Source organism: Pogona vitticeps, chromosome 5, assembly GCF_051106095.1.
Source record: "Pogona vitticeps strain Pit_001003342236 chromosome 5, PviZW2.1, whole genome shotgun sequence".
Taxonomy (NCBI): domain Eukaryota; kingdom Metazoa; phylum Chordata; class Lepidosauria; order Squamata; family Agamidae; genus Pogona; species Pogona vitticeps.
In genome coordinates, this window is record NC_135787.1 from 2,764,960 (window position 1) to 2,774,723 (window position 9,764).

General features: G+C 45.8%; 1 long non-coding RNA gene across 1 annotated transcript; it reads right to left on the reverse strand.

Moving 5' to 3' along the window:
• Positions 1-451: 451 nt before the first annotated feature.
• LOC144589567 (uncharacterized) lies at positions 452-9,462 on the reverse strand. The gene is made up of 3 exons (XR_013545743.1): positions 5,609-9,462; positions 4,773-4,872; positions 452-2,593 (listed from the first exon to the last, which is right to left on the reverse strand). It is a non-coding gene; the product is annotated as an uncharacterized LOC144589567 (long non-coding RNA).
• Between the last annotated feature and the right edge of the window lie 302 nt (positions 9,463-9,764).

The window sequence follows — 9,764 nt, forward strand, 5'->3', positions numbered from 1 at the left end:
GTCTTCTGTGTTAAAAAGTGTATATCTATATAAAATTATAAATAATGTTATAATTAAATAAACAAGTAAACTTACACATAATGACAGCTTGTACTGCCAAGAAAACAAGGAAGATGGTGATTACTATGGCCAGAAATAGACCCAGTGGAGTTTGAAAAAAATTCATTATTTTTTCCAAGGGTGTTTTTTCTGGAAGGATAAAAGGGAAAAGGTGCTTTAGTGATTAGCAACAAACATCCCATAATTGTTATTATCAGTTGTTCACAATTTGAGATGGGGGAGGGGGCAACACAGAACCCACCTGCAATATGTGTCCCCCTCCAGTATTTCAAGATCAAACACACACTCCGGGGGAAAAACCTGATCCTTCTTTAAATTCAAAAGGAGACTCTTGGATCAGAATCTTTTTTAAAAAAATAGCAGTTTTCCTCTAAAACAGGGCATGATGGGGGAGATGTTGTTTTCCCTCTGATCAAGGCATGCTGTTCTCAAGTGCTGTCAAGTTGCTTCCAATTTATGCCAAACCTACCAATGAGTGATTTCCAAACTGTCCTCCTCTGGTCAGAGAGTCTGATGCCAGACCATTACCCTAAGAGTCCTATAGAACTTCATAGATTTCTAAAGCAGAGGTCTCCAAATTACGGCCCGAGGGGCACCTCTGGCCCACCTTGCTGTTTTATCCAGCCCATTCCTTTCAGCCCATGTGCACATGGGGGTGGGTTCCTGTGTGGGCGGGCGGCAGTGCATGGGGCAGATGTACATGCACATACACACAAGTACAAGTATGTGTACATACATTCCTGTTCCTTCAGCCCTCAAAGATGTTTAAAACATCCAGAGTAGCCCTCAAGGTCAAAAGTTTGGGGACCCCTGCTCTAGAGGGAAGTCAGAAGCCTATGTTTATTACAGCTGACATTTATGTCCCCCAAAAGAGTTAGTTCCAGAATTAAATTAGATAAACCTTTCCAATCTGAAGAAAATTCTGGGTGTCAAAAGTTTTATTACTGCATTGCTTCTATGCTTCATATGCTTCTATATACTGTACTTCAGAATTGTTGTAAAAATTTAAAAGTGTTACAGCTAAAGAAAAACTGTAAGCACAAATGCTTAAAGATATATGAAGACTAAACTTAAGTTGCCGGCAAACATTTATACAGTGGTGCCTCGGTTTACGATTGCCCCGCATTACGACAAAACCGCATTACGATGATGTGGCTTCATTCCAGAGTGGATGCAAAGTGCATACTGAGCACAAGACAGCAAACGAGCGTAATGGTCTCCTCAGAGAAGCTAAGCCAAAGTAACTAAATTCTCCATGCCATTTTTATATCCACATCTTGACAGGTGTGCTTCCCTGACCTTTTGAGGGAATTCCACCATCTGATTCTCAGTCATCCTGACCCTTCCAGTAGGGAGTAAATTTTTCCTAAAGTAACTTCAGTCACCCTGATACTCCCCCCCCTTTTTTTTTGGTTCAGCTGAAGCCAGTTTCTCTTAAAGAGAAAAGCCTTTCAGGAGCTTGGACACAGTGCTCCCATCTGTTAACACCCAGCTGCGAATTGTCTCCCCAATTAATGGGCAGCTCTTGCCCGTCTTTTCCACTTTTCTCTGGCACAAGTCAACAGGGTTTGATAGGGCAACTGAACCTTGTTCACCCCTCTTTTGCCACTCTCTTGACAGGTGTACTTTTTAGTGATTGTTAAGTTTAATTGACATGCTATTACAATTTACAGGCTGAAATCCTGTTGCTTTAATTTATGCTACGCAACGCCGGTGACATCATCAGCCATGGTAAATTTTTGGAAATATTCCTCCTGAAAGTCCCGAGCTACCCTTGGGATCACTGTTATCATGGGAAACTGCAGGGGCCTGAGGGATTGAAGGAAACCTTTAATTTCTCAAAGTTGATACTGTTGGGATGAGCCTGCTGCCAGTAGTAATTTTTGGATATTAAAATATTTCCCTCCCTTCTTCCTCATCTTGCAGCCCCCAATGACCTCCCCATGATGACAGGGATCCCCTGGAAGACTCAGGGCCTTCACGGGGCAGCAAGGGGACAGAAATGGGGATTTCTGAAAAATCATTGTGGCTGATGCCATCATCGGCCTTATGCAGCATGAGCTAAAGCAATGGGATTTCAGTCTCTGTATTTGTTCAAGAGGCAAGATGAGGCAGCAGGTAGTGTTGGACTAGGACCCGAGAGACCTGGGTTCCATTTCCTGGTTGGCCATGGAACTCGATGGGATGAGGGCAGCAGCAGTAATGACTTGGGAAGTTACTTTAAGAAATAATTGCAATGACAGGCTGTAGCAGCTGATGGGAGACTTCAGCTTTAGAACTTAGCTATTCTGATGAGCTTATTGAATCCCCTTGGCATGCTTTTCTGTTCAACCCTCATTTCTTGTCCATTTGTCTTTTCCGCCTCTGTGAACTGTTTCTTTTGTGTGTGTGTGTCTTTGCATATTTGTGTGTACGTGTGCATGCGTATGTATACCACTTATAATTTTTTCTCCTTCATCCCCTGCAGGCTTGGCATCATCAGGCTTCTCCTTGGCATCATCAGGCTTCTCCTTGGCATCTTTTTTCTTGCCTGCTGCAGATACAAAAGAATAGGTTTCCTATAAGCATTAAAATCATTATAAAATAATATTCAGTAAGGCTGCCCTTAAAATCCCCTAGAAGAGGGTACAGTGGGCCATTTGGGGCCAATTCCATCTCCCAGACCTGCCTGGCGGGAGGCTTCTTTCAAAGTCAGAAGGTGAGCAGAACACCACGTCTCTCTCGGGCTCTTGGGATGGGATGGGTACAGTGCCTAGAAGTTGCCCACCCTGACCGAGAGTTTGTCTCCACCACTCTGCCAGCCTCATGACTCCGTTTTATATACCAGGTTTGCGTAAACTGTGGGAGGAAGCCTAACTGGGCTGCACATCCCAGGACTGACATATAAGAAGCCCCACCCAAGGATGGCTTCCACATTTGGGCACCCCACAGACAACCGGGAAAGGCACTATGCTGACCAGGGCCTTTGATTTTTTTATGAGCTGATGAGCATTTTTTGCTTCAGAACTATTGTTGTTTGTTGTTGTTTAGTCGTTAAGTCATGTCCAACATTTTGTGACTGTATGGACCAGAGCACGCCAGGCCCTCCTGTTTTCCACTGCCTCTCGGAGTTGGGTCAAAGTCATATTGGTCACTTCGATGACCCTGTCCAACTGTCTCATCCTCCGTCATCCCCTTCTCCTCTTGCCTTCACACTTTCCCATCATCAGGGTCTTTTCCAGGGAGTCTTTTCCTACTCATGAGATGGCCAAAGAATTGGAGCCTCAGTTTCAGGATCTGTCCTTCCAGTGAGCACTCAGGGTTGATTTCCTTGCAGTCCAGGAGACTCTCAAGAGTTTCCTCCAGTACCATAATTCAAAAGTATCAGTTCTTCAGCGGTCAGCCTTCTTTATGGTCCATTTCTCATTTCAATACATCAGTACTGGAAAAACCATAGCTTTGACTATGCGCAGCTTTGTCAGCAAGATGATGTTTCTGCTTTTTAAGATGCTGTCTAGGTTTGACATCTCTTTCCTCCCAAGAAGCACGTGTCTTTTGATTTTGTGGCTGCTGTCACCATCTGCAGTGATCATATAGCCCAAGAAAGTAAAATCTGTCACTGCCTCCATACCTTTCCCTTCTGTTTGCCAGGAGGTGATGGGTCCAGTGGCCATTATCTTAGTTTTTTTGATGTTTTGCTTCAGACCATTTTTGGCACTTTCCTTTTTCACCCTCATTAAGAGCGCGACTAGACATGGAACGCCGTTACCTTCCCACCAATTTGGTACCTATTATCTACTCACATTTCCACGCTTTTGAACGGCTAGGTTGGCAGGAGCTGGGACAAATGATGGGAGCTCACTCCATCATGTGGATTCAATCTTACAACTGCTGGCGTAAGCAGCGCCACCACATCCCACTCAGTTTTTCCATACTTGCTGGTATATTGAGTGTAGCACCTTAACAGTGTCATCTTTTAAGATTTTAAAGCGTTCAACTGGAATACCGTCACCTCCACTGGCCTTGTTGTTAGCTGTACTTTCTAAGGCCCCCTTTACTTCACTCTCCAGGATGTCTGGCTCAAGATCAGCAACCATATTATCTTGGTTGTCCAGAACTGTAGGCTTTGACACTCCACAGAGCTGGCTCCTTTGGCTCCAAGAACTATAGCATCCCTCAGTCCTCATGACTCATTCTGAAACAGTGGAAGAATGGGATCCCTATCATACCAAGAACGGTTGAGGAGGAAGAGAGAGCGAGAGCGACAAGGTTAAGTTCTCTCATCCCTGGAAGCAACCCATGCAAGCAAGGTTTCTAACTACCATCCCTCTCTCCTGGTTTCCAGGGACTATTGGTGCTATCAGACACAGGCCTCAGCTTCTTCAAGCTACCCATGAGTTTCTGGGTAGGAACATGAAGGACTTGGGGCATGGCTGCTTTCTTTCATTGTTCCTCTTTTCCTCTGGAAGTCTTTTTAGGTGGGTGTCTGCCAGGAATGATTTTGCTGTGGACTGCAAGGGTTCGGCCCAATGACCTTTGGCATCCCGAATAGCTCTATAATTCTATGATTCTATATCTGGAAGTTGTTAAACTGGAAGAAAGTGAGGGAATGCAGGATTCACTCTTTCTTCTTTTCCTCTCTCTCATCTTTCCAGAGCTGAAAGATGCCAGAAGGGAGGTCTGGAGAGCTTCTGTAGGATTTCAGAAAAAGAATAAAAGTGGAAGCAACTTACCTCCTTTGGCTTTTTTGTGTGCCATTTTATCTTCTCAGTGTCAGCAGCGTTTCCTTCCACATTCTGTTTGAGAATGGAGGAGATGGTTCAATTGTTCAATCTGGGTGGGAGAGACCAGAGAAGTGAGAGGAGATGACCGATCTCTGTGTGGAGTGAGCCACCTCCCAAAGAATGGCAGAGGCCTGAGCCCTTCCTGGACCTTTGGCTACCTGAAGTGACTGAAAAGCCTCAGCAGTGCCACCCAAGGGCCTCGTCCCCCTCTGCTTTGTGCTTCAATCGCCAGGCTCCCTGTCTCATCCCTCCACCTCCCTCTGATACCCCTCCCTGTACAGCCTGGTTGATGGGCACTAAGTGTGTGTGGGGGGGGGGGCAGCTGAGCAAGATGAGAGCCGTTCCCATATAGCTTAGCTAGAGCGGAGGATCAGCCATGAGCTGCCCAGCAGGGCAGGGAGTCCGTGTTTTACCTGAAATCCTAAGAGAATTGTGTCACCTGAGACATTACTGTGTTTGGTGGTGATAGATAGTCCTGATTCTGACTCAGGTTGGAGAGCGGTATTAGGGACAGCCCGTGACTGGAAGCGAGATGTTCGCAACCGTTGTGTGCATTGGATCAGCCTAAGAGGAGCTTATTTTCCCTATCATATAAAATAGCTTGACTGGATTAGTGTTTGGTCGTCAACATTGAAGGATGCCAGTCCTTGATATCTGCGTCCACCTCAGCAACCTGAACATGCTTTCAGCTCTAATGAGGAGCTACCACTAACATGTGTTTCCATCCTCTGTGTAAAGCAGGCAGGTGGGCACATGGGAGTATCATTTCCCCACTCGCTACTGACCGTGTGTGTTTTTTTGGATTCTCGCCCTTCAGCCAGTCAGTATCTCTTCTCCATTCCTCTTTGTCTCCCTGCAGCGGCACCTTCTTTCAGATGTTTCAACCCCCGTCATTTATGATGTAAAACCCTCCAGAGTTCTTCCTGTTTAGATGCTGCTGCTCTCTGATTGGTCTCTTCGTCTGCTTGGAATATAGCTGGCTTGCAATAGAGTTGGGGAAATCTTTTGCTCCCACATTGTACTTAAAAAACGTTATTTCCTTTGGTCTTATGAAGATATTTGGAAACTTTAGGAAATTTCTGTCAAGAAGGAAAAGTGAAATACAGTGCTCCAGCATCCTTAATGAAAAACAATGAGAAGTAAAGATACTCCATTTTAAATTGGATGACGTAAAGCCTTCCTGACGTGTAACTGTTTAAGAGCCGATGTGTGTTTAGTCGTTTAGTCGTGTCCGACTCTTCGTGACCCCATGGACCAGAGCATGCCAGGCCCTCCTGTCTTCTACTGCCTCCCGGAGTTGTGTCAGGTTCATGTTGGTTGCTTCGCAGACACTGTCCAGCCATCTCATCCTCGGTCGTCCCCTTCTCCTCTTGCCATCACACCTTCCTAACATCAAGGTTTTTTCCAAGGACTCTTTTCTTCTCATGAGATGGCCAAAGTACTGGAGCCGATAGCTGCTAGAAAAGCAGTCTAAATTGAGCGGTACAGACAAGTCACTGTGGACAGGGATTCAAAGCCAGACTTTCTGGAACTATGCAACCAAAGTCGGCTATTGTTGATAGTCTTGTTATGTGCTGTCAACACGGTTCTCACATTTGGTGTCCCAATAAGTGAGCAATATCCAAAATGTGATGTCAACAACTCTGCTCTGCTTATTGCAAGCTCAAACCAGCCGTTCCTTTGGAATCCATCCACCTAATTTTTGGTCTTCCTCTTTTCCAGCTACCTTCAACTTTTCCTAGCATGATTGTCTTTTCCAGAGTATCCTGCCTTCTCATGATGTGCCCAAAGTTGGACAGCCTAGGTTTCCACATTTTTTACTCCAGACATAGTTCAGAATTGGTTTGTCCTAGGACCCGCTTGTTTGGCTTTCTGGCAGTCCATGGTATCTAGAAGGCTCCTGTCCCAAACCATGTTGAAATAAATAATTTCTTTTCCTGTTGGCTTTATCCTCTGTTTAACTTTTAGATCCATACCTCGTGGTCAGGAAAAAGATAGCGTAGATGATCCTGGCCTTGGCCTCCAAAAACCTATTCGTCCACTTGATGTCTTCCACCGCTGCCCTTCCAGTTTTTAGTCTACTTGTCATTTTTTGACTTCAGTCTCCATTCAGACGGATGATCAAACTGGGGTGTAAAAAATCTCTAACAATTTCATCGGCTTCATTGTCAACAGTAAATTAAGCAATTCGTTTGTAGCTATGATTTTTCTCTGCTTGATTCGGCAACCGCCCTTTGCGCAGTTTGTCTTCTGTGGAGTCTCTCCTGCTCATGGCAGCAAATTGCTTTTTATAACCACCACCTGTCATCGATAGATGGTTTCCCTCATCTTCCTTAGGGGCCACAGCCTTCCCCCATTTCCCAGGGCTGCCATGACGACTAGGGCCTTAGTCTGGGTTCCTCTCTCATGGCAGGGTCCGGTCTCTCTGGCTGTCTCCCCCCATCCTGACCACGGAGACATCATAGTCCACTTTGGTGACAAGGGTGCAATAGATTCAAGCCCTGTGTCAGGCTGTGAACACTTGCTGAGAGGGGCATCTGTGGTCCTGTTCTCTCCACAGGGAGATAAAAGACACTCTTGTCTGACACTTTGCTGATGAAAAACCTTTCCATCTTCTGTCCTAACTGTCGTTTCCTTTCCAAGTGGGTGGAGACTGCGACCAACTGGGTGCAACAGCAAGGACCCTTCCGGGATTGACACTTGAGAATGATGGTGTGACATTTACCCACGTGGCCCTTGCTTGTTTCACCCAACACAGAGCTCACGGGAGTATCCCAACATGTCCTTTACCTTGCTGCCACCAGTTGACCTCTGTCAACACCCTTTAATTAGAAAGACGGAGGTCCAAGCTTAGTATAAAGTTGAACAACACAGGTTTATTGATTACAATTCACTTAAACAGGTTCTTCACAGACTTTAATGTATTCATTTGATTATTAATAACTTGTTTCACTAACTCTTTTAGCTCTCTATAAGTTCCACACTCTTAACTCCTAACTCTGCTACTCTGTCTACCACAGACTAATTTCTACTTCAGACTCTCATCTCTGACTCTCTCTCTCTTCCCTACCTGCTCCCTATCTGACTCCTCCTTCTCCTGCCAAGCCTCAGGTAGCTGCTGACTCTGCCTCTCCAGCCCTCTCATAGATTCATACAAATTAGCTCATGAATATGAGTGCCATGAGTGACGTGGATGATTGCCACAGATGGTGACCGGCATGCTAAAGTCATAGGAAGATAATGAATTTTGTAGAAGTCTTTCAGTCTACATAGGTTCAGGGTGGATTTGGGGACGGAATCACCCTAGGTCACTGTCATAGAAGAACTAGCCTTAACTGGGGAGGGACAGTAAGAGGATAATGCCGTGGCTTCTTCTTGATCTCCTCTTGATTGGAGTATACTGCTACGGAGGCTGAAGTAAAGAGTGACAGAGCTGCAGAGGGTGCAAATAGCACATATAAAGGTAGCTCCCTACAGAACATCCCTGTCTTGGCTATCTCTCAGCAGTGGCCCAGTGGTTAAACTGCAGTACTGCAGTCAAGCCTCCAGCCTTGACCTGAGTTTCATCCTGGCAGGCAGGGATTTTCCTTTTCTGTTCCTCTGTAAAGTCTGTTTCTATCCCCAGTTTCAGGAGAAAGGTGTATCCTTCAAGTCAGAATCAGATTTAACCTAGATTTAATCTCTTCAGCATGTGTAACTTTCATCAGTAGTATCAAAGATGGAGAAGGTGAAACACTTCATAGGCTCAGCAGATACTTGTGGTGGCCCTTTGGACCCTCGCCTTTGAATCCTGACAGGCATAAGTAGGTGGGTCAAGGTGTGTCAAGGCTGATTCAACCTTCAACCCTTCCATGTTTTGTAAACGGGGTATGCAGCTCACTTTGGGGGTGGAGTGGTGGGGCAGCTCTTTGTAGCATGAGTAATTAAATTATAATCTGCCCAGATACTGCTATAAGCCAGCGGTCCCCAACCTTTTTAACTCCACGGATTGGTTGGGGAAGGCAGGGGACCCCCGCACTCACGTGCAGGCGTGAAGTGCAGGGGGTGCTCGTGGGAAACCTGCACACACTCTCAAAGGGTGGGGCCACTCACGTGCATGCACAAAGGGGCTGTGTGTGTGGGAGTGTGTACGGGGTGGGGAGGAGATCTGTCTCCGTGGCCCGGTCCAACTCAGGTCATGGACCAACCTGAGACGCGAACTGGGGGTTGGGGCCCCTGCTTTAAGCAACATATAAGCAGCAGACATGTGTTTTTCTTTGTTTTTGTTGCAATTTGTATGCTTCATTTCAGTTTCCAGCAGGTGGTAAGAGCTCTGGTTTATAGAGCTGTAAGGTTTGGTGTACCTCAAAGCTGTTGTACTCGGATAGGATGTTCATTGGAGTCACCTGGTTGTTCTGCTGTGTTTTTCCCCACTCTGTCCCTTTGAGTCTGCTCCCTACCCCAGTGTGGACCCCAGGACTCTTTGTAAAGGAGAATAAAGATCCTGGGTTGAAAAGAAATCCCCAGCCTTAGAGGCTATGGGCTTTCCAGCAAGTTGATATCGCCTGGAGAGAGCCATTGAGCCGATCATTCTCAGTAAAATTGACGTGAGAAATTGGTTCCTGGAAATCCAGGCTAGCACAGCATGTGGGGAACGCTTCCCAAGGTTGGGAACCACTGCTTTACATGGTTCCTGTGCAGCTTTTGCAGAAGCAGAGAACCTGTATGTATGACGGCACAGACAGCTGCTGGAAGAATGTGTGGTAGTATGAATCAAGGTACAGTAAACTGAAAAGCATAAAGCTAAAAGGGGGAGGGACCGCAGATAGACCAGAAGACAGTATCAGGATTCCAGATGATCCGGATAATTTGGAGAACCAGCCAAACCAAAAGTAATTTCAATAAGTACCAATTAATGTTTTATATTTAGGCAGGAAAAACCAGATGCAGAAAAATACAAGG